Below are 26,226 nucleotides of genomic sequence, written 5' to 3'. Positions count from 1 at the left end.
CTTTCCCTTTCATAGTTCTCAGAATTAGAGATCTGATCTTAGCTTTCTGTTTTATTTCCTTTCTTCTTCAATTTCTTCTTTTCTATTTTTGTCAAGAGAGCAATTGAGGTTTGAGTTTTCTTTCTGTTTTGTTATTCTACTGCAATTGTCAATCTCTCTTTTAGGAATTTAAAGTTGATTTAAGTTTTCACTCTATTTTGATTCTTCTTCAATTTTACATTTCCGTTTTGGTACTTAGATCCTGATTTGAGTTTTGTCATCTGAAAGTTCTTTAGTTTATTGCAATTTACATTTTCGAGTTCTATTCTGAATCCCAGCACCCAAATCCCTTTACTCTTTAAGCAATTTAAGTTTCCTGTCAATTTAGATTCAGCAATTTAAATTCCTTGAACTTTAAGTTTCAGTTATTTACCTTTCTTGCAATTTAAGTTTCGTGCTCTTTTAATTTTTTGCACTTTAAGTTTCTGCAATTTATCTCTTTTGTAATATAAGATTCTGCTCAATTTACTTTCTGCATTTCATTTCCTTGCAATTTAACTTCTGTTAATCAAATTTCACCCCAAATCATCAAATATTCGCTTAACTAAAATCATCACCATACTAAAGTTGCCCAATCCATCAGTCCATGTGGGATCAACCTCACTCCTGTGAGTTATTACTACTTGATGCGACCCGGTACACTTGTCGGTGAGTTTGTGTGGAATCGTTTTTCCCTCATCAACTAGTTTAACCCCAATAAAAAGTAACCGTTCGCCCTCAAGAGAATGGACAAACATGTGCATCAAGATTAGTTAGAATTTCGAGGTTGAGAGTCATAAACAAGAAATTAAACTACTAAAGCTTAGCATGCAATTACCTTAAAGTTCAAGAAACTAAATTAAAGCAATTAAACCAAGGTATAAGTAAATGTAATCTAACAAGGTAACATATAAATCTACTTCTATTCTAGAACTAAGTAAACAGCTAAACTAACTATAACAAAATTAAGTAATTGGAATTTTTGGATTTCAAATATGAATTAAAAAAGAACTCTTGGCTAAGGGATAGGAATTGGGATCACCATCCTTGTCTAATAACCATATCTTGACAATTATGAGGAACCAAGCCCATTATGTCTATTTCTACAAGTGAAGTATGTCAAATAGGCTTGATCAACTTCAACTCATAAGTCCTAATCCATCTACTAATTGGCTTAGTAGTAGATTAGTGTCAATGGGTATCAATTTGACCAATAAGGGTTCTCAAATCACCAATTCAATTAGACCCAATAACTCAAGACCACCCAATTCCCTTAGCCTAGGCCAAGAGTATAGAAAACTACTCCATAATCAAAGGAAACATTTCATGAAACACATGGTAGGCATTAACTAAAGACATATTTAAATTGCAAAATTAATTGGAAATTACAAGTACCCACTAACAATTATTAATAGAAAATAACTCAAAGAACACTATCAATCATAGAAAACATCAATGCACTAAGAAAAATTCAAAATCAACAAAGTTCATAAAATGAGAATAAAAGGGTAAATAAAGAGGAAACAAAATTCTAACACAAGATCCAAACAAATTACAACTAAAGAAATTAAGATTGAACAATTAAAATTCAATTCAACAAGACCCAATTCAGAAATTCAACACAAAATAATCAAAACAAACTAAATCTAGAGAGAAGTGAGAGTTTCTCTCTCTAGAAAAACAAGAACTAAAACTAGCTAAAATTATGCAGAATTCGATGCGTACGCGTCGTCCACGCTTACGCGTGGAACGCCCCTTTTTTTTATAACATCAGGAAAGATAATTATAGCATAATCTTGGCATTCATACAAGCTAGATACTTCAGAAACACTTAGAATTTCATGCAATAATCAAAATCATTCATTTTTCTTCAAAATGTCCAATTTAACTAAACCAAGATCAATGAAATCCTCATGAAGACTCTAACAAACTCAACAAAATCAAACAAAATCAATCACACTTAAACAAACTCAACAAAATCAAACAAAGACTCTAAAACTACATGCCAGAAACTATGTACAAGGAGGATCATACCATGGTGGGGTGTCTCCCACCTAGCATTTTTCTTTAATGTCCTTAAGTTGGACGGGCATGAGCTCAAGATCATTTCTTTGGAACATCCTCAAGGATATCCATCTTATCCTTCTTGTTGGCCTTGGTAAGAGTGTCCTTCAAGGGAAGATGCTTCCACTTGTCGATTGAACCATGATTGGGCGCCTTGTTTCCTTGAGAATGTAGAAGTTATGGATCTGGTGCACGAAATTGTGATCACACTTTTCACAACTCCGCACAACTAACCAGCAAGTGCACTGGGTCGTCCAAGTAATACCTTACGTGAGTAAGGGTCGATCCCACGGAGATTGTCGGCTTGAAGCAAGCTATGGTTATCTTGTAAATCTTAGTCAGGAGATTAATGATAAAAATGATTTTGTTTAAGAAAAGTAAATAACATGAAATAAATAGTACTTGTGATTCAGAAATGAGGAGCAGGTTGAGATTTCAGAGATGCTCTGTCATCTGAATCTCTACTTTCCTACTATCTTCTTCTCCAAACACGCATGGCTTCCTTCAATGGCAAGCAGTATGATCCTCTCGGATGAAAAATACCAGGCACGATTTCTGCATGACTAATCAACTATCGGATTTCTCGTCTCGGATGAAAAATACCAGGTACAGCTACCGCACGGCTAATCATCTGTCAGTTCTCACTAGTGTCGGAATAGGATCTCTCTATCCTTTTGCACACTGTCACTGCGCCTAACATTCGTGAGTTTGAAGCTCGTCACAGTCATCCCTTCCCAGATCCTACTCGGAATACCATAGACAAGGTTTAGACTTTTTAGATCCCAGGAATGCTGCCAATTGGTTCTAGCCTCTACCACGAAGGTTCTAATCCTACGGACTCGGTCAGTGGATTAGAGACCCAAGAGATACCCTCTCAAGCTGTCGCCCAATGACTACGTTGAGCTCAGGTAGAACGGAAGTGGTACACGTTCATAAATTTGAGAATGATAATGAGTGTCACGGATCATTATATTCTCTATATTGAAGTACGAGTGAGTATCTTAGAACAGAAACAAGCGTGATTGAATAGAAAACAGTAGTAATTGCATTAATCCATTGAAACACAGCAGAGCTCCTCACCCCCACCTATGGGGTTTAGAGACTCATGCCATAGGAGATACAATATGAAATGTAAAATGTCACGAGTTACAAAATGAATCTCTAAAAGTAGTTTTTATACTAAACTAGTAACTTATGTTTACAGAAAATGAGTAACTAAGTGCAGATAGTGCAGAAATCCACTTCCAGGGCCCGCTTGGTGTGTGCTAGGGCTGAGCATTGAAGCTTTCACGTGCATAAGCCATTCTTGGAGTTAAACGCCAGCTTGGGTGGCAGTTTGGGCGTTTAACTCCAGTTCTGGTGTTTTACTCCAGAAAAGGGTCTCTGGCTGGCGTTTAACGCCAGTTTGGGCCATCAAATCTCAGGCAAAGTATGGATTATTATATATTGCTGGAAAGCCCAAGATGTCTACTTTTCAACGCAATTGAGAGCGCGCCAATTGGGCTTCTGTAGCTCCAGGAAATCCATTTCGAGTGCAGGAGGGTCAGAATCCAACAACATCTGCAGTCCTTTCTTAGCCTCTGAATCAGATTTTTGCTCAGATCCCTCAATTTCAGCCAAAAAATACCTGAAATTATAGAAAAATACACAAACTCATAGTAAAGTCCAAAAATGTGATTTTTGCATAAAAACTAATAAAAATATGATAAAAGTAACTAAAACATACTAAAAACTACCTAAAAATAATGCCAAAAAGGGTATAAATTATCCGCTCATCACAACCCCAAACTTAAATTGTTGCTTGTCCCCAAGCAACTAAAAACAAAATAGGATAAAAAAAAGAGAATATACAATAAATTCCAAAAGATCAATGAAGCTTAGTTTCAATTAGATGAGTAGCCTTTTTGCTTCTAAACAGTTTTGGTATATCACTTTATCCTTTAAAGTTCAGAATGATTGGCATCCACAGGAACTCAGAATTCAGATAGTGTTATTAATTCTCCTATTTCATTATGTTGATTCTTGAACACAGCTACTTTATAAGTCTTGGCCATGACCCTAAGCATTTTGTTTTCCAGTATTACCACCGGGAACATAAATGCCACAGACACATAACTGGGTGAACCTTTTCAGATTGTGACTCAGCTTTGCTAGAGTCCCCAGTTAGAGGTGCCTAGAGTTCTTAAGCACGCTCTTTTTTTTGCCTTGGACCACGACTTTAACCACTCAGTCTCAAGCTTTTCACTTGACACCTCCACGCCACAAGCACATGGTTAGGGACAGCTTGATTTAGCCGCTTAGGCCAGGATTTTATTCTTTTAGGCCCTCCTATCCATTAATGCTCAAAGCCTTGGATCCTTTTTACCCTTGCCTTTTGGTTTAAAGGGCTATTGGCTTTTTCTGCTTGCTTTTTCTTTTTCTTTCTTTTTTTCTCTTTTTTTTTGCCATTTTTCTCTTTTTTTTCGCATGCTTTGTGTTTTTCACTACTTTTTCTTGCTTCAAGAATCAATTTTATGATTTTTTAGATTATCAATAACATTTCTCTTTTTTCATTATTCTTTCAAGAGCCAACAATTTTAACATTCATAAACTTCACTATAAAAAATATGCACTGTTCAGGCATTCATTCAGAAAACAAAAAGTATTGTCACCACATCAAAATAATTAAACTAATTTCAAGATAAATTTCGAAATTATGCACTTCTTGTTCTTTTGTAAATAAAAACATTTTTCTTTTAAGAAAGGTGAGGGATTCATAGAATCATTCATAGCTTTAAGACATAGACACTAAACACTAATAACCATGTAATAAAGATAAAAAGAACAAGATAGAAATTAAACATAAAAGTAGACAAATAATAATAAAAGAAAGGAAATTAAAGATATAAAAATAAACGACTCTAATACTAATGCTCATGTAACTCTTAAAATAAGTCTCTAATAACAAAAGTTATCACAGAGTTAGGACTCAACAACCTTTATTTTGAGAGATACTTGCTCCTTCAATCTGTGGGACGTCTAGCTCTTCAAGGGGCAGCTTCTGGCGCTTCAACTCCTGTATCTCACTCCCTTGTTTCTCTTGTTCTTTGAGCAGTTTGCAGAGCATGCTGTTTTGATTCTGCTGCTCTTCTTTGAGTTGATCCATAACTTATTGCAGCTTGGTGACAGATGTTTCTAAGTGGGTCCAATATTCAAATTGAGGAATTTCTGGGAGGAGCTCATGCGCCCTCCTCTTGATGGGGTTGTCTTGAACTTGAGGTCCATCCATCACCTTTTTGGTAATTGGGTGTTCAACTGGGATGTATTCATCCACGCCTATCTGTACCCCCGCATCTTTACATAACAGACTGATAAAGCTTGGGTAAGCCAATTTAGCATCGGTGGATTCCTTGTTTGCAGATATGTAAATTTCACCAAGAATCAACTGATGAATGTCTACTTCTTTCCCCAGCATAATATAGTGAATCATCACTGCTCTCTTGACAGTGACTTCAAAACAGTTGCTGGTTGGGAGTATAGAATGCCCAACGAAATCCACCCAACCTCTAGCAACTGGCTTGAGATCTCCTCTCTTTAGCTGGTTTGGGACACCTTTTGTATTGGTAATCCATTCGGTTCTAGGGAGGCATATGTCCTCTAGAACTTGATTTAGCCTTTTATCTTTGGCCATTCTCCTATTAAAGGATTTTGGATCATCTTGTAGTTGAGGAAGCTTGAGAACTTTTCCTACCTTGTCAAAGTGGAAGTAAATAATCCTCCCTCTGACAATGGTCCGAAAGGAGTGAAAATGAGTTCCCTCTAATCTTTGCTTATCCGTCATCCACAGATTTGCATAGAATTCCTTGACCATGTTTCTTCCAACATATATCTCAAGAATAGCTAGGACTTCCCAGCCCCTGTTTCGAACCTGTTCTTGGATCTCCGGGTATTCATCTTCTTTCAGATTGAACCTAATTTCTGGGATCACTGATCTTCTGCACACAATTTTGAAGTAATGGTCTGCATGTTCTTTGGTGTAGAAATTCTCATGCTTCCACAGTGGCTTTGGATTGCTTTCTTTCTTGCCTCTTGAAGTGGTTTGTCTTTCTTTGGGAGCCATGAGATTCATTTATTTTAGCTCAGAGATCACGAGAATCACACCAAACTTAGAGATTTGCTTGTCCTCAAGAAAAAATAAAAAGAAGGAAGAAGAATAGATGGAGAGAAGGATTCGAATGATGAGGGAGGAGGGGCTGGCCGAATGTGTATGTAAAAGGGAGAGAGGGAATGGGTTTTAATTTATTTTTGAAGAAGATAAGATAGGAAGATATGATTGATGAAAGATACAATTTATAAAATATGAAAGATTTGAAAATGATATGAGGAAGTTAAATCTGAATTTTCGTTTATGCTTCTAAGAAATAAAAGAGAATATGAATGAATTAAAAAGATTTTAAAAGAAATTGGAAAGATAAATGAGTTTTCAAAAACATTTTGAAAAAGAATTGCAAAGAATTGAAAAAGAATTAAAGAGAATTTATAAGATTATTAATTTTTGGGAATGGAAATTAAAAAGTGAATGTTTGTAATATTTTGATGCCGAAAATTCTGAATTAAAACATGAAAATTCGAAAAAATTTGAATTGGAAACGAAATTACCTCCCCCTTGCTGTGCTGGCGTTAAACGCCCAGAATGATAGCCATTCGGGCGTTTAAGGCCCATCTGGTGGCCATTTTGGGCGTTTAACGCCCAGCCAGGTACCCTGGCTGGCGTTAAACGCCAGAAATCCTTTCTTACTGGGTATTTTTCTGAATGCCCAGAATGCTGCCATTTCTGGCGTTAAACGCCCAGAATGCTGCCTATTCTGGCATTTAACGCCCAGAATGATACCTTTAATGGCGTTAAATGCCCAAAATGGTAGCCATTCTGGCGTTTAACGCCCAAATTGCCTCTTTACTGGCGTTTTAACACCAGTGAGCACTTTTTCTCTGTGATTCCTGTGCGTTATGTTCTAAACCTTTATTTCCTTGACTTGTTCACTGAAAAGCATTAACAAACATGAATAACAAAATTAAATGGACTTATATAATTGTTATAAATATCTATTTTTTTATAATGGCTGGGTTGCCTCCCAGCAAGCGCTTCTTTACTGTCTTTAGCTGGACTTTTACTGAGCTATTAATTTAGTCTCAGTTTTGAGCACTCTTACTCAACATTGCCTTCAAGATAATGTTTTACTCTCTGTCCATTAATAATGAAATTTTTGTTAGAGTTAATATCCTGAAGCTCTACGTATCCATATGGTGACACACTTGTAATCACATATAGTCCATTCCACCGGGATTTCAATTTCCCAGGGAACAATCTGAGCCTGGAGTTAAACAACAGAACTTTCTGTCTTGGCTCAAAGACTCTAGATGATAGCTTTCTGTCGTGCCATCTTTTTGCTTTCTCCTTGTAAATTTTAGCATTTTCGAAAGCATTGAGTCTGAACTCTTCCAGCTCATTCAACTGGAGTAATCTTTTCTCTCCAGCTACCTTAGCATCAAGGTTGAGGAATATGGTTGCCCAGTAGGCTTTATGTTCCAATTCCACTGGCAGATGACAAGCTTTTCCATACACAAGCTCGTATGGAGAGGTCCCTATAGGGGTCTTGAATGCTGTTCTGTATGCCCACAGAGCATCATCCAGACTTTTTGCCCAATGCCTTCTACGGGTACTTACAGTCTGTTCCAGGATTCGTTTTAGTTCTCTATTTGAGACTTCAGCCTGCCCATTAGTCTGTGGATGATATGGAGTCGCCATTTTGTGGTTAATTCCATATCGGACCAGAGCAGAGTCAAGCTGTTTATTGCAGAAATGAGTGCCTCCATCACTGATCACTATCCTAGGGACACCGAACCTGCTAAAGGTATGCTTCTGGAAGAACTTCATCTCTGTCTTAATATCATTAGTAGGTGTTACAATTGCCTCTACCCATTTAGATACATAGTCTACTGCTACCAGAATATACATATTTGAGTATAATGGTGGGAAAGGCCCCATGAAGTCAATACCCCATACATCAAACAACTCAATCTCTAAGATTCCTTGCTGAGGCATGGCATAACAGTGAGACAGATTACCAACTCTCTGGCAACTGTCACAGTTACATATAAACTCTCGGGAGTCTCTATAGAGAGTAGGCCAGTAGAAGCCACATTGGAGAACTTTTGTGGCTGTTCGCTCACCTCCGAAATGTCCTCCATATTGTGATCCATGGTAGTGCCATAGGATTTTCTATGCCTCTTCTCTAGGCACACATCTATGGATTACTCTGTCTGCACACCTCTTAAAGAGATATGGTTCATCCCACAAGTAGTACTTAGCATCAGAAATCAATTTTTTCGTTTGCTGCTTACTGTACTCTTTGGGTATGAATCTCATAGCTTTAAAGTTTGCAATGTCTGCAAACCATGGTACCTCCTGAATGGCAAGGAGTTGCTCATCCAGAAAGGTTTCAGAGATCTCAGTAGGAGGGAGGGGCGCTCCTACTACTGGTTCTATTCGGGACAAGTGATCAGCTACTTGGTTCTCGGTCCCTTTTCTATCTCTTATTTCTATATCAAACCCTTGCAGAAGCAACACCCATCTTATGAGTCTGGGTTTTGAATCCTGCTTTGTGAGGAGATATTTAAGAGCGGCATGGTCAGTGTACACAATCACTTTTGATCCAACTAAATAAGATCTGAACTTGTCAATGGCATAAACCACTGCAAGCAACTCTTTTTCTGTGGTTGTGTAATTCTTCTGTGCATCACTCAGAACACGGCTAGCATAATAAATGACATGCAGAAGGTTGTCATGCCTCTGTCCTAATACTGCACCAATGGCATGGTCACTGGCATCACACATTAGTTCGAATGGTAATGATCAGTCTGGTGCAGAAATGACTGGTGTTGTGACCGGCTTGGCTTTCAAAGTCTCGAACGCCTGCAGACACTCTGTGTCAAATATAAATGGCGTGTCAGCAGCTAGCAGATTGGTCAGAGGTTTTGCAATTTTAGAAAAATCCTTTATAAACCTCCTATAGAATCCTGCATGCCCCAGAAAGCTTCTGATTACCTTAACATTGGCAGGTGGTGGTAATTTTTCAATTACCTCTAACTTAGCTTGATCCACCTCTATTCCCTTATTCGAAATTTTATGCCCAAGGACAATTCTTTCAGTCACCATAAAGTGACATTTCTCCTAGTTTAAAACCAGGTTAGTCTCTTGGCACCTTTTCAGAACAAGTGCTAGATGGTCAAGACAGTAGCTGAATGAGTCTCCAAATACTGAGAAGTCATCCATGAAGACTTCCAGAAATTTCTCTAACATATCAGAGAAGATGGAGAGCATGCACCTCTGAAAGGTTGCATGTGCATTGCACAGACCAAATGGCATCCTTCTGTAGGCAAACACTCCAGATGGACATGTGAATGCTGTTTTCTCTTAGTCCTGAGGATCTACTACAATTTGGTTGTAACCTAAATAGCCATCCAAAAAGTAGTAGTATTCATGACCTGCTAGTCTCTCTAGCATCTGGTCTATGAATGATAAGGGAAAATGATCCTTTCTGGTGGCTGTATTGAGCCTTCTGTATTCAATACACATACACCACCCTGTAACTGTTCTCGTAGGAACCAGTTCATTCTTTTCATTATAAACCACTGTCATGCCTCCCTTCTTGGGGACAACTTGGACAGGGCTTACCCAGGGGTTATCGGAAATAGGATAAATAATCCTAGCCTCTAGTAGCTTAGTGACCTCTTTCTGCACCACCTCCTTCATGGCTAGATTCAGCTGCCTCTGTGGTTGAACCACTGGCTTAACATCATCCTCCAATAGGATCTTGTGCTGCATCTGGCTGGACTAGTGCCCTTAAGATCACTTATGGACCACCCAAGAGCTGTCTTGTGCGTCTTTAGCACCTGAATTAATGCTTTCTCTTCCTGTGGTTCTAAAGTAGAGCTTATGACCACAGGAAAACTATCTTCTTCTCCCAGAAATGTATATTTCAAGGATGGTGGTAGTGGTTTGAGCTCGGGTTTAGGAGGCTTTTCCTCTTCCTGAGGAGTTCTCAGAGTTTCTTCTGTTTTCTCTGGTTCCTCCAGATTAGGATGAACTTCTTTAAAAATGTCCTCTAGCTCTGATTCGAGACTTTCAGTCATATTGACCTCTTCCACCAGGGAGTCAATAATATCAGCACTCATGCAGTCTTTTGATGTGTTTGGATGCTGCATAGCTTTGACAACATTCAACTTAAACTCATCCTCATTGACTCTCAGGGTTATCTCCCCTTTTTGGATGTCAATGAGGGTTCGTCCAGTTGCTAGAAAAGGTCTTCCTAGAATGAGAGTTGCACTCTTGTACTCCTCCATTTCAAGCACTACAAAGTCAGTGGGAAAGGCGAATGGCCCAACCTTGACAATAATGTCCTCAATCACGCCTGATGGAATTTTAATGGAGCCATCAGCAAGTTGGAGGCATATCCGGGTTGGTTTTACTTCATCAATCAAACCAAGCTTTTTGATAGTGAATGCAGGTATTAGGTTGATACTTGCCCGAAGATCACATAGAGCTGTCTTCGTATAGGCATCCGCTAATGTGCATGGTATCATAAAGCTTCCGGGATCTTTAAACTTCTCTAGTAAGCTTTTCAGAATGACTGCACTGCATTCTTCAGTGAGGAAAACTTTTTCAGTTTCTCTCCAATCCTTCTTATGACTTAAGATCTCTTTCATGAACTTAGCATAAGAGGGTATTTGCTCAAGTGCCTCTGCAAATGGAATCTTTCAAGAGTCCTGAGATAGTCCGCAAAGCGGGCAAATTGTTTATCCTACTTTGCTTGGCGGAGTTTCTGAGGATAAGGCATATTTGCTTTATATTCTTCAACCTTAGTTGCTGCAGGTTTATTTCCTACAGAAGTGGTTGGAGAAGCCTACTTAAGGGGGTTGTTATCAGCACTTGCAGGTGTCTGATCCCTTGTTGGCATTTGAACGCCAGAATTGGGTGCTTTTTGGGCGTTTAACGCCAGATTGCCACCCTTATCAAGCATTTGGACGCCAAAATTGGGCATCCACTGGGCGTTTAACGCCAGGTTTTAACCTTTTTCTAGTGTTTGAACACCAGAATCATTCCTCTCTGGGCTCTTACTATCCTCAGATGGATTTTGGGCAGTGGCTTGGTCATCCTCTTTCAGTTGTTCCTTTCTTGGCTTTCTGCTGCCTTGAGTTGAGGCATTCAGTGTCTTCCCACTTCTTAAATGAACAGCTTGGCACTCTTCTGTTATCTGGTTAGATAGTTGTTGTCTTGTCTGATCCAATTGTGCTTCCACATTCTTGTTGGCATTCTTAGTGTCTTGTAACATCTCTTTAAATTCTACTAACTGTTTTGTTATAAGAAGCAATTGCTGATTGAGTTCAACAACTTGTTCTGGAGAACTAAGTTCAGTGGCTAGTGCTTTAGCCTCTTCTTTCATGGAAGACTCACTACTTAAATACAGATGTTGATTTCTAGCAACTGTGTCAATGAGCTCTTGAGCCTCTTCAATTGTCTTCCTCATGTGTATAGATCCACCAGCTGAGTGGTCTAGAGACATCTGGGCCTTTTCTGTAAGCCCATAGTAAAAGATATCTAATTGCACCCATTGTGAAAACATTTCAGAGGGGCATTTCCTTAGCATTTCTCTGTACCTCTGCCAGGCATCATAAAGAAATTTATTATCCTCTTGTTTAAAGCCTTGGATGTCCAGCCTTAGCTGTGTCATCCTTTTTGGAGGGAAATATTGATTCAGGAATTTGTTTGATAACTGTTTCCATGTTCTTATACTTGCTGTGGGTTGGTTATTTAACCATCTCTTAGCTTGATCTTTTACAGCAAATGGAAACAATAACAATCTGTAGACATCCTGATCTACTTTCTTATCACGTACTGTGTCAGTAATTTGTAAGAACTATGCCAGAAACTTAGTAGGTTCTTCCTGTGGAAGACCGGAATAATGGCAATTTTGCTGCACCATGATAATGAGCTGAGGGTTTAGCTCAAAACTGCTGGCTCTGATGTGGGGTATACAGATACTACTCCCATATGAAGTAGTAGTGGGGTTAACATATGACCCCAGAGTCCTTCTGGATTGTTCATTTCTACTTAGGTTCATGATGGAGAAAGGGAGATGATGTGGATTGTAAAATAAAAAAAGAGTAAAAGAAAAATTAAAATATTTTTGTTTTTATTTTATTTATTAATGCTAATTTGAAATTAAAGAAGTTAAAAATAAAGTAAATGGTAAAAATGGTGTAAGTTTCGAAAATTAAAAGAAAAAAAATAAAAGAAATTAGAAAACTAAATTAATTAATTAATTAAAAAGATTTGAAAAATTTTGAGTGTGATTTTCGAAAAATGTAGAGAGGGAGAGTGGTTAGGAAGTTTTGAAAAAGATATGTCTTAAAATTAAAGATACTTATAAGAAAATAAAATAAATAAAAGAAAAGATTTGAAAGAGATATGATTTTTAAAATTTTAAAGATTGAAACTTTCTTAACAAGGAAACACCAAACTTAAAATTTTTCAATCAAAATAATAAAATAGGACAAGTAATTCGAAAACTATAAAAAAAAGATTTTGAAAAATTTTATAAAAGATTTTCGAAAAGTATAAAAAAAAAATTGAAAAAGATTTAAAAAGATAAATTTTTAAAATTGAAATTTCAACTTGACTAATAAGAAACTACCAAATTTTAAAAAAATTTGACTAAGTCAACCTAAGGAATTTGAAAATGATGAGTAAATAAAGGAAAAGATATTTTTTTGAATTTAATGAGGAAAGAGAAAAACAATAAAATGACACCAAACTTAGAATTTTTAGATCAAAGCAAAGAAAACAAACAAGAGAACTTTGAATGTCAAGATGAACACCAAGAACACTTTGAAGCTCAAGATGAACACCAAGAACAATTTTTAAAAAATTTTTAAGAAAATAAAAACACAAAGGACACCAAACTTAAAAATTTTTATACTTTAGACACTAATAATTCGAAAATGTATAAGATAAACAGCAACAGATACCAAACAAGAAAATTTAAGGATCAAATAAGGAAAATAAACAAGAATAACTTGAAGATCAAGACAGAATAAGGAACATAAAACTCGAAAATATGAAGAATAAAAAGAACATGAAATTCGAAAAATTTGCAGGAAAATAAAATCATGCAATTGACACCAAACTTAAAACATGAAACTAAACTCAACAGAAGACTTAATTATTAGTTTATTTATTTTTTTTAATTATATAGAAAATTTCGAAATAAAAAAATCTAGGAAAAAGAAAACAAGGATTTTAAAATTTTAACCAAAAACAATAATAGAAGACGCAATTTTAGTGACTCTAAACCAAAAAGATAAAATTTTCCTAATCTAAGCAACAAAATAAACCGTCAGTTGTCCAAACTCGAACAATCCCCGGCAACGGCACTAAAAACTTGGTGCACGAAATTATGATCAGACTTTTCACAACTCCGCACAACTAACCAGCAAGTGCACTGGGTCGTCCAAGTAATACCTTACGTGAGTAAGGGTGGATCCCATGGAGATTGTCGGCTTGAAGCAAGCTATGGTTATCTTGTAAATCTTAGTCAGGAGATTAATGATAAAAATGATTTTGTTTAAGAAAAGTAAATAACATGAAATAAATGGTACTTGTGATTCAGTAATGAGGAGTAGGTTGAGGTTCCGGAGATGCTCTGTCGTCTGAATCTCTGCTTTCCTACTGTCTTCTTCTCCAAACACGCATGGCTTCCTTCAATGGCAAGCTGTATCATCCTATCAGATGAAAAATACCAGGCACGGTTTCTACACGGCTAATCAACTATCGAATTTCTCATCTCGGATGAAAAATACCAGGTACAGCTACTGCACGGCTAATCATCTGTCGGTTCTCACTAGTGTCGGAATAGGATCTCTCTATCCTTTTACACACTGTCACTATACCCAACATTCGTGAGTTTGAAGCTCGTCACAGTTATCCCTTCCCAGATCCTACTCAAAATACAACAGACAAGGTTTAGACTTTCTGGATCCCAGGAATGCTGCCAATTGGTTCTAGCCTCTACCACGAAGGTTCTAATCCCACGGACTGGGTCCGTGGATTAGAGACCCAAGAGATACGCACTCAAGCTGTCGCCCAATTACTACATTGAGCTAAGGTAGAACGGAAGTGGTTGTCAGGCACGCGTTCATAAATTTGAGAATGATAATGAGTGTCACGGATCATCATATTCTTTTTATTGAAGTACGAGTGAGTATCTTAGAACAGAAACAAGCGTGATTGAATAGAAAACAGTAGTAATTGCATTAATCCATTGAAACACAACAGAGCTCCTCACCCCCACCTATGGGGTTTAGAGACTCATGCCATAGGAGATACAATATGAAATGTAAAATGTCATGAGTTACAAAATGAATCTCTAAAAGTAGTTTTAATACTAAATTAGTAACTTAGGTTTACAGAAAATGAGTAACTAAGTGCAGATAGTGCAGAAATCCACTTCCGGGGCCCACTTGGTGTGTGCTAGGGCTGAGCATTGAAGCTTTCACGTGCATAGGCCATTCTTGGAGTTAAACACCAGCTTGGGTGCCAGTTTGGGCGTTTAACTCCAGTTCTGGTGCCAGTTCTGGCATTTTACTCCAGAAAAGGGTCTCTGGCTGGCGTTTAACGCCAGTTTGGGCCATCAAATCTCAGGAAAAGACTATTTTATATTGCTGGAAAGCCCAAGATGTCTACTTTTCAACGCAATTAAGAACGCACCAATTGGGCTTCTGTAGCTCTAGAAAATCCATTTCGAATGCAGGAGGGTCAGAATCCAACGGCATCTACAGTCCTTTCTCAGCCTCTGAATCAGATTTTTGCTCAGGTCCCTCAATTTTAGCCAGAAAATACCTGAAATTACAGAAAAACACACAAACTCATAGTAAAGTCCAGAAATGTGATTTTTTCATAAAAACTAATAAAAATATGATAAAAAGTAACTAAAACATATTAAAAACTACCTAAAACTAATGCCAAAAAGGGTACAAATGATCCGCTCATCAGGATCCTTTCCCTTTTTCTTGCTAACTCCTCTTATCCCCAAGTTTCTATTGACACTTAACTCACCATCACTCCCAAAGTATTCTTCAACTACGTCATCTTCAACAATGTCACAACCGAAAATTGAATGTACCTTTAGAGGTTGCCTCATTTTTCCCTCCAACTTATACTTCACCACTTTTCCTTTGGCCTCAAATGAATAATCTCTAGTAAATGCATCTAGTTTAAACCGGGATGTCTTCAAGAATGGCCTCCAAAGTAAGATGGAGGATGGTCTATCTGAATCAATAGGAGGTGTCTCTAGGATATGGAAATCCACTGGAAAAATTAAGTCCTGAATTCTCACCAATACATTCTCAACAATACCCACAACTGAAATTATACTCTTGTCCGCAAGCATAAACCTAGCCCCAGATCGCCTCAACGGTGCAAGGTTCAAATTCTCATAAATCGAGAGTGGTATAATACTCACACACGACCCTAAGTCGCACATGCAATCCTTAAGTTGAATCTCACCAATCATACAAGATACCAATCAAGGACTGGGATCACTATATTTTTCAGGAAAATCATCCATCACAGAAGAAACAGAATTACCTAATAGATTCATCCCTAGCTCACCAATCTTCTCTTTGTGAGTGCACATATCCCTAAGGAATTTAGCATATTTCAGGACTTGATGTATGGCATCAAAGAGTGGAATAGTTACCTCCACATTCTTGAAGATTTGTACTATGTTAGGATCAAGCTCCTCAAGCTTCTTGGCCTTCTTGGCTATTGTAGGGAAAGGTATAGGAATTTGTTCCTCTAAGTTGTTCTTCCTCTTTGGTTCCTTGGCCCTCAACTGCTCTTCTTCTTCCTTTGCAACTTCTTCCTCCTTTTCATCTTCATCTATCTCCATTGTTTCACCAACTTCTACGTTAGGAACATCCTCTGCCAACTTGATAGGATTGGGCTAAACTTCCTCAAGCATTGTACCACTCCTCAAGGTAATTGCATTGATGCTACCCTTTGGGTTTGGGATAGTTTGGGAAGGAAAGCTAGATGAGCTAGAGGCTTGGTTGGTGTTGGTATTGTTGGTAGGTAATTCCTAGTGTTCTCTTCATTTTTCCCTATCATAGCCCGAGGTCTCTCTTGTTCTTGGTAGATTGAATGGAAGGCATATTCATTTTGGTTTGTGGAAGAGGAAGAAGGTTGATTAGTTTGTTGTCTTTGGTGAGGTGGTTGGTATCTATGGTTGTTGTTTTAGTTTTGTTGTGAGTGTTGGTATGGTTGATTATGGTGGTTTTGGTTGGCTTGGTAGGTATTGTTGTGGTTTTCGTTGGTTTATTGTAAATTCCTCTCGTTGATTAGGCAATCTCCTGATGGATGTTGTGCATTTATCTTAATGCATTATGCTTATTGATCATATGCATCCTTATGTTTTTGGCTTGAATGCTTTCATGCTTCTTTATTGCTTGTTTGGTTGTCTTAACTACAAGTTTAGAGCATCTCAAGCCTACTAGGATGAGTGAAGTGCATGTTCCTCTTTTGAATAATTGTGACATAGCTCTCTATGTTGGTGTATGTGTTTTAAACCGCACGCAACTTAGAATGCACACTTACTTTTATTCATGTCACACATTTGGTCACTCATTTCATTCTAGTGATTTGCCTTATTCCAACAATGTAGGCTTCATTGCTTTTGCAGTTACTTTTCTTACTATCCCGCCTTCTATAAGCAAAAAGGGAAGAGGAAGAAAAAACACGCAGCACCGGTTGATCTACCAGCTGAAGGTGGCAACCCGGAGAGTCGCCGCACCCCTTGCTCATCTTTAGATGCACCGAGGACAGTGCAAACTTTTAAGTGTGGGGAGGTCGTCCGACCGTTCGGCATTTTGGGTGACAAATTTCAAATCCCAACACCTTTGCATTCCATTTTTTAGGTCTTTTAGGATTTTTACTTGCATTCTCTTAATTTTGCATATATATACACAATAAGCATAGTCAAAATAAGGAGATTTTTCAAGATTTCTATCTATTGGGCATTAACATCCCAATTGATTTGAGCAAAACTCTTCATAGAACTTGCTTGAATTATATATATATTGTGGATAATATTTTTGAGCTAAGAACACACAACCTAGTGAGTTTTGAGCCTAATTGCGTGGTTACATCTTATAACCACTTATCTTCCATCTTGTGTGAATTATTCTCTTTCTATGATTCTTTATGTCCATTATTTTGGGTATTCATGCACTTATATGATTGAGGCCATCATTTTAATTAGCTCACTTGCCTAAATAGCCTTACCTTTTATCTTCTATTGTTAGCTAATTTGAGCCTACGCTTAACCCATTTGTTCTAAATTTAGCACATTACAAGCCTTAAAGCGAAAAATAATAAATATCCTTAATTTGGATCTTTGATTTGCTTAGGCTAGTGTGTCTGTGTATCATTCAAGTGTGGGAAACTCGGGACATTGGTTGAATAAAAGGGTAGTTTTGTATTTTTGTTGAAAATATTGGGAATTGGGTACATGCTCATGTATTGATTACATGTATAAACCTTATGCATTGATGTTCTTGTATATAGTTGAAATAAAAGTAAATGAGAAAAAGGAAAGAAAAAGAAAAAAAAATATGGAATAGAAAAGAAAAAAATAATAGAAAAAAATAGAAAAAGAAAAGAACAAGAAAAGAAATAAAAGGGAACAAAATGCCCCAAAGTGAAGCTCAATAAAAATCAATGCATATGAGTTGTAATAAAAAAGAGAATGCATGAGTGTGTGAAAAAGTGAGAAGAATGGGTAGTTAGGTTAGCTTTGAATTGTATAGGGTGCTATAGGTTAGGTGGGAAGTTTAAGCTTATAAAAGATTCAAATTTCAAGTCCACTTGACCAAATATGTATCTTACCTTTACCCTAGCCCCATTACAGCCTAAAGAAAAGACTTCATGATATTTGTATGCATGCATGGAATAAATGTTGATTGTTAGATGAAAAACAAATCTTAGAAAGCATGATTAGGGGGAATTGAGTGAATCAGCCCTAAACACTTGAGCGAATAGAGTGCAAACACTTCCGGTGAGGGTTTGATGCTCAATTACATGTTTTCACCTAGAATCATCACTTTTCTTGCAGGTTTGTAAAACCTTTACTAACTCAATTCAATTGTGGTTTGGCATGGTTGTTAATACCTTTAACCCTTGTACATATATGCTTCTTGGGAATTGATTTATTTTGACCAAGCAATTGCATTCATTTAGATAGTTGCATTTAGATAGATTACATTTAGGTAGTTTACATTGAATAAATGTTGATACCCTTTGTTTCCTTCTCGATATAGCATGAGGACATGATATGGTTTAAGTGCAGGGAGGTTGATAAACCCCATTTTTAGGGTTTATCTTGTGCTTGATTTAGGGGATTTTATGACCTTTTACCCACATTTATTCAATGAAATAGCATGGTTTCATGATTGTCTCCTAATTTGTGCTTAATTGTGAAAACATGCTTTTTAGGCCCTTAATTGCTAATTTTGATCCACCTTTGATTCCACTAGATGCCTTGATGTGTTTGCTCGTGATTTCAGGATTGAAAAGGCTAGGAATGGATCAAAGGGATGAAGAGGAAAAGCATGCAAGTGGAGAACTCATGAAGAAACAAGGATTTGGGATGCTGAGATCGACGCGCACGCGCAGCAGACGCGCATGAGTGGATTGTGACGTCGCATGGCGACGCGTACGCGTACATGGTGCGTACGCGTGGATAGAAAATTGTCAAGCGACACGTACGCGTGACCCATGCGTATGCGTCGATGCTCGCACGTGACTCACTTAAAGGCAAAATGCTGGGGAAAATTCTGGGCTTCCTAGGCCCAAATCTAACTCATCTCTGATGCTATTTAACCCAAGGACTGAAGGGGAATCACAACTTTACATCACATTAGTTTAGTTTGAGTTTAGTTTTGGAGGAAAAGTTAGTTTTAGAGAGAGAAGCTCTCTCTTCTCTCTAGAATTAGGTTAGATCTAGATTAGGATTTCTTAGATCTAGGTTAATTTCATGCTTAGATTTACTTTTCCTTTATCAATTCTTGTTCCTCTACTTCTCCTCTCTCTAGTTTAGCATTTAATTCTTGTAATTCTCTATTTTTATGTTGATGCACTTTTGTTTCTTCTATTTCTCTTTTAATGCAATTTATGATTCATGTTCCTTTATTGCAATTTGATTTCACTTTCCTTTTATGCCTTCCAAATGTTTGAGGAAATGCTTGGTTGGATGCTAGAATAGGTTTTTCTCCTCTTGGTTTTGGTTGAGTAATTGGTGACTCTTGAGTTATCAAACTCATTTGTTGATTGATGATTAGAAGTTGCTAATTGGCTTGAATGCCACTAAAGCTAGTCTTTCATTATGATTTGGCTAGGATTTATGGAATCAAGTTAATTCATCCACTTGACTTTCCTTCATAGTTAGAGGTTAACTAAGTGGGAGCAATGGACAATTGTTGTCATAATTAAGGAGGATAATGAGGATAGGACTTCTAGTTCTCATACCTTGCCTAGAACTTTGTTAGTTGTTAGTTGTTAGTTTATTTCCTTTGCCATTTGTATTTCTTGTCTGTTATCTCAAAAACCCCAAACATACTTCATAGCCAATAGCAAGAACACTTTAGTGCAATTCCTTGGGAGAACGACCCGAGGTTTGAATACTTCGGTTATTATTTTTAGGGGTTTGTTACTTGTGACAAACAAATTTTTGTATGAAAGGATTGTTGTTGGTTTAGAAACTATACTTGCAACGAGAATTTATTGTGAATTCTAAACTATCAATTTTCCGTTCATCAAGAGTTGCCTTGGTTCCATCTTTGATTGTGGTTGTTTCCTTGAGCATTGTCCCTCCACCCTTGATTAGAGCTATTACCACGGGGGTAATTGCTTTGACCTTGAGATTGGTAGGGTGGGTGGTTGTTGTAGTTGTTGGCTACCACAAGAGTGTAATCCTCTTGGACTTGATGGCATTGGTCGGTGTAGTGTGAGGTACTAGAGCATAAACCCCACACTCTAGGAGGTCCTTCAAGTTGGAGGATTTGAGGTGGGGTTTGGATGGCTTGGATTGAGTGAGATGCCTTTTGTCCTTGGTGAATCTCTTTGAGGAGAGTGGTCATTTCTCCAAGCACTTTAGTCAAAGCCAAGTCGGAAGATGGTGCTTCCACCACACTCTTGGGGGGATTGTTCCTCACTCTCACATGTTGGATAGCTTCAGCGACATCATTGATCAAACTCCATGCTTCCGCCGCCGTCTTGTTCTTAGAAAGGGAACCACTACTAGAGGTGGTGAGCAATCTCTTACCCAGTGCAAAAAGACCTCCAGTGAAATAGCTAATGAGCAAATGAGTATCTAACCCATGATATGGGCAAGATTCCAACAACCTCTTAAATCGAGTCCAATATTCATAGAGTGTTTCTTGGTCTCTTTGCATTATACCGGAATTTCCTTCCGGTTGTAGTCGGTCTTCTCCGAAGAAAAGAACTTATCTCTCTTTTCTAAGAACTTTCTTCTCAATAGGTCCAATTCAGTCACCACTTCTTCAGGTTGGGAGTAGACCCATTCTTTTGCTTTCCTCTCAAAAGAGAAGGGGAAAGCAAAAACCATGATAGCAATCTCATTAACACCATGCCTTCTAGCCGTAGAGCAAGCTACTTGAAAGTCTCTCAAATGCCTAATGGGGTCTTGGCCCGGAAGTCCATGGTACTTAGGCAGCAAGTTAATCAGACTATTCTTCAGCTCAAAATTAGGATCAAGATTTGGATACCTAGCTTGCAACCGTTGAAGAATGAGATCCGGTGCTCCTTGCTCGTGCAAGTACGTGGCTCCGCCATGTGGTTTTCACCTGTAGTATGCAAGGATATATCAGTATTGCCAACAGAGGAATAGGAAGTTCCTTCATTGGACTCTTAATCACTCTCGGTTCGATCTAATGTTTCAGAAGGTTCCTCAAAAGGGGCCGAAGCACTAGCTGTGTAATCCAACCGACGTCAAGCTTGCCGAGTATGAAGCAAAGTTCTTTTAATTTCGGGATCAAACTCGGCTAAGCTAAGATCCAGTTGAGACCAAGTCATTCAACTTAGAAGTCATAGCTCATGCATTAAAGAAAATCTAAACTAGAAAGAAGCTAATGAAAGTAAGTAAACTAATCACAATATTTACAAATTCACATAACCAATATCAAAGCACACATTGCAACCATTCCCCAGTAACGGCACCAAAAATTTGATGTCTAGGATTATTGTTTGTCTAGAATTTCTCAATAGAAGATCATGTCATAGTATAGTCCTAAACCAACAAATAACCCTTTGATCAAATTTTGATATAGTTGTAACTAGTTCAATCCCAATAAAAAGTAACCGAGAGTATTAGTCTCGGGTCGTCCTCAATAGAATGGGCAAACATGTGCATCAAAATTGGTTAGAATTCCGGGGTTGAGAGTCATAAACAGGAAATTAAACTACTAAAGATTAGCATGCAAGAACCTTAAAGTGCAAGAAACTAAATCAAAGCAATTAAAGCAAGGTATAAGTAAATGTAATCTAACAAGGTAACATATAAATCTACTTCTATTCTTGAACTAAGTAAACAACTAAACTAACTGTAACAAAATCAAGTAATTGGGATTTTTGGATTTCAAATATGAATTATAAAAAGGACTTTTGGCTAAGGCGTAGGAATTGGGATCATCATCCTTATCTAATAACCATATCTTGACAATTATGAGGAACCAAGCCCATTAAGTTTACTTCTACAAGTGAAGTATGTCAAATAGGCTTGATCAACTTCAACTCATAAGTCCTAACCATCTACTAATTGGCTTAGTAGTCGATTAGTGTCAATGGGTATCAATTTGACCAACAAGGGTTCTCAAATCACCAATTCAATTAGACCCAATGACTTAAGATCACCCAATTCCCTTAGCCTAGGCCAAAAGTATAGAAAATTACTCCATAATCAAAGAAAACATTTCATGAAACACATGGTAGGCATTAACTAAAGACATATTTAAATTGCAAAATTAATTGGAAATTACAAGTACCCACTAACAATTATCAATAGAAAATAACTCAAAGAACACTATCAATCATAGAAAACATCAATGCACTAAGAAAAATTCAAAATCAACAAAGTTCATAAAATGAGAAGAAAAGGAGAAATAAAGAGGAAACAAAATTCTAACACAAGATCCAAACAAATTACAACTAAAGAAATTAAGATTGAACAATTAAAACTCAATTCAACAAGACCCAATTCAGAAATTCAACACAAAATGATCAAAACAAACTAAATCTAGAGACAAGTGAGAGTTTCTCTCTCTAAAAAAATGAGAACAAAAATAGCTAAAATTATGTGTAAGTTGTGTATGATTGATTCTCCCTTTTCCCCCATTAATCATTGGGTCTTTTCCATGCAGAAGCAAGTTAGATTTGGGCCTGGAGTCCTTTAGAAATTGCCAACCATGTTTTCCATTAATGAGTCACGTGCTGGGCATCACGGGTGCGCGTTGGTCACAGGTGCGCGTCAAGTGAACTCCTCAAGCCATGCGTACACATTAGGCAAGCATGCGCGTCAGTCAATGCTACACCTGGCCACAAGTACGCATCAGTCACACGTGCTTCACGTTATATATGGCTTGCAGGTATGGGGCATCTAAGACAATACCCTAGACTCAAGGTCAAAGTTGCGAATAAACTAACTTATGGAACAAAATCATTTATACTCAACCTCAAGCTAACTCAAAAACCATCATGTCTTTCTTATTCAAGCTTATTAACCTCAAGCTAACACAAACACCATCATGTCTTTCTTATTCAAGCTCCTCAAACTCAAGCTAACTCAAACACCATCATGTCTTTCTTATTCAAGCTTATTACACCATTCTTTAATTAATCATTTATAGGTTAACAACTGCTAGCAGTGATTGTTTCAGAACATGGTTAAATTATTGCAACAATATAACAAAGCAGCAGCGTTTGAACTGATCCGGCAGCAGCTTCGATAGCAACCAAAAGCTTCAGTGGTTTAGTAGCAACCTTAATTTTTGACATGCAATCACTAGAACTCAATCCTCAGGTACCAAAACCTCAAAATCTTTAACAAACTTGAGCAGAACACTAATTTTCGAGGGTTCCAGACAAAGAACACTTACCACACTTAGGAAGAATGATCGAACAGAACCGCATTAGCTTTGAAGGTAACCCCCGGTAGTGAGAACTTTGGCAAGGAGCTCTGACCGTGATGTCGGAAGCAACAGTAGTGGCGACATCACAGAGACTACCAACCACCACCGTATCCTTCACTGCACTTGTGAGCTTCCTTTCTCTCTTTGCGTTCTGTTCGACGGCAACCCTGAGCTTCAGCGACGGCGATGGCTTCACGAACGGCGACTGTTCGCAAAGAGGATGACGATGGCGACTTCTCTCGATGGCGATAACAACATGGATAGTAGCAGCGGTGGCCTCCCATCTTCTTCTCCTCAGCTCAAACTCTCTCCCCTCCGTTCTGTCTCTCGACGGCACCGATGGCTCCCAGTCCCGCCAGTATTGTCCCCTCCTCTTTCCCCTCTCTTTCTTCTTCTTCTTCCCTATTTCCTCGAGCTTCCCCTCTCTTTCTCTTTTCTTTTATTTTGTGTGGATGTGTATATTATGAGGGGGTGAGTGGTGGCTAGGGTTTGTGAGGGTTAGAGTTTGTGTGTTTTGAATTTTAGGGTTAGGGTTTTTAATTTTAAAATTTTTAGGTTATTAGGGTAGGGTAATTTTGATAAAACTGTGGGAAAGAGTATTTATTTGAAGCTTAAATTGATCCTTAAAATTTCATTGCTTTCCATCGCGCTTATTTTAAAATTAATCCTTATTCGTTTAACAAACTAAAAACTTCATTGCTTTCCATCGCGCTTATCACTCTGTTTCAAGTTCACTCGAATATCTAACATCATCCCCAATACTTTATCTTAAATGAAAAAGCTCCTCAACTTCCATTCCTTTCGAACTCTCATCTTGATCTATGCCCAACCATTAATTTTTGACCTTCTGCTAAGTCTCTCAAGGTTTCAAACTCACTCGTCGTCAAGCAACAGTCTGATTAATTGATCTTATTATTGCAAAAATCTTAGAAATCTGACACGCACTTAAACACGTCAATGCAATATCACTATCTCACGTTGCTCGCTTACTTAACTACTTATCGCGAGTCGTCATCCTATACGCATTGAGCTACTGAAAACTTGAACATCTTCTCAACAACACTCCTTCACTGAAATCAAACGTCATAACTTGTGGCGTTGTCAAAATCACAAAATTCACGCCCTGCGTAAACAAGTTATATACTAACAAACTTATGTATTGGTTTTTATCTCTATTGATCATGCGTGACATTGAGAGAAATGTGAGTATGTTCAAAGAGATACAAATCCCAGGAAGAGAAGAATAAGCAACAAAGAGAAGATTCGCATGAATTTGGAAGGATGCGTAAGATTGCAACTAAGCAATGATGCACAGGCATGAGGAAGCGTTCTAGAAAGAAAGTTGTTTTGCATCTAGATAAGGAAATTTGAATCAAGCAACTCCAAAAGAAACAAGAAAAGGGTAGTGGTGAATGAGATCAAAATAAGCTCAAGCCAAATCAGAGGAGTACAAAGTTCACAAGAATATAAAGGAATGATTACCAACAAACAAGGATGGTCAAAAGTCATAAAGTGTGCCATAATGAAAAAATCGAATTGCAAATAGGAAAGAATTTTGAATTCAAAGACCTCCAATAGAAACCATAGAGGAAAAACGGGAGTAATTGTTTACAAAATTCAAGAGAATAGAAAAATCTAAGAAGAAATTATCTCACTTTTTCAAAAAAAAGGACACGAATCAACATCTTTCAAGAGAATTATTAAAAACATAAATATTGCGTTATGATAAAAAAAATTCAAGTCGAACTAGATTATGCAAGTTTTGTAAAATGAAAATTAGTTAGGCTAAGGACAAAATATTTCCTTGAAAACCTTAAAAGATACTTTATGTACAGAATCAAATAAGAATTTGCATAAAATTAGCAGCACGGTTAGTAGCAAATCAAGTTGTAATTAAAGAAGAAAGTCTAGGGTATAATTTCCCATAAGTCCGCAAAAGAGTAGGTGGTGCATTACAAACATTCAGGTTTAAACCCTATAAAGAAGTTACAAAATTCATAGAAGAAAGTATATGCTAAATTAAAAGTAGGGTTTAGAAATTCAAGGGATGGTCATGGACAGGAAATTAGGTGAGAGGAGAATCAAACCGGAACTTCTTTGAAGATCCAAAATAAGAATTACAAGAGGTCACTATAAGATAGGATGTATTATGCCAAAATAGATTCAGCTTTTTTTAATGAATACATCGTCTAAGTAGAGGAACACAGAACCTAAAGCTGTAATGTCACGAATCTTAGGGATAGCTAAGCGTATATTTAGAGTAGAATATGCATAAGATGCAGAATATAAAGCAAAAAACCATTACGACTATCTCATTTGATCCATGCCATCTTACGGTTGAGCACACCACTTGAAAGTCCTTCAAGTGTTTAAGTGATGATAAACCACTATTTTATGGTTTATCTTGTGCTAAATTGAGTGGTTTTTATTAACTCTTTGCATACTTATTCATACAATTTGCATGATTTTACAATTCCTTCCCAATTTTGTTATATGATTGAAACCTTGCTTCCTAAGCCTTTAAATTACCAATCTCTAATTCCCCTTTATACCATTCGATGCCGTGATCTATGTTTTGAGTGTTTTCAGGCTTTATAGGGCAAGAATGGCATAGAAGATGGAAAGGAAGCTTGCAGAAATGGAAGGAACACAAGAAACTAAGGAGCTAACCAGCGAAGATCGATGCGAACGCATGGCTCACGCGTCTGCATGACATGGTGCATTCCACAGTGACGCATGCGCGTACCTGACGCATACGCGTGACACGCGAAGAAGACCATCGACTCGTGTGCACGACTGGCGCGTACGCATGACGTGCGTCACGTGCAAAAATTGCAGAAGACGCTG

This window comes from Arachis ipaensis, chromosome B4 (genome assembly GCF_059453495.1).
Source record: "Arachis ipaensis isolate K30076 ecotype BB chromosome B4, ASM5945349v1, whole genome shotgun sequence".
Taxonomy (NCBI): domain Eukaryota; kingdom Viridiplantae; phylum Streptophyta; class Magnoliopsida; order Fabales; family Fabaceae; genus Arachis; species Arachis ipaensis.
Note: the sequence above shows the minus strand (reverse complement) of the source record.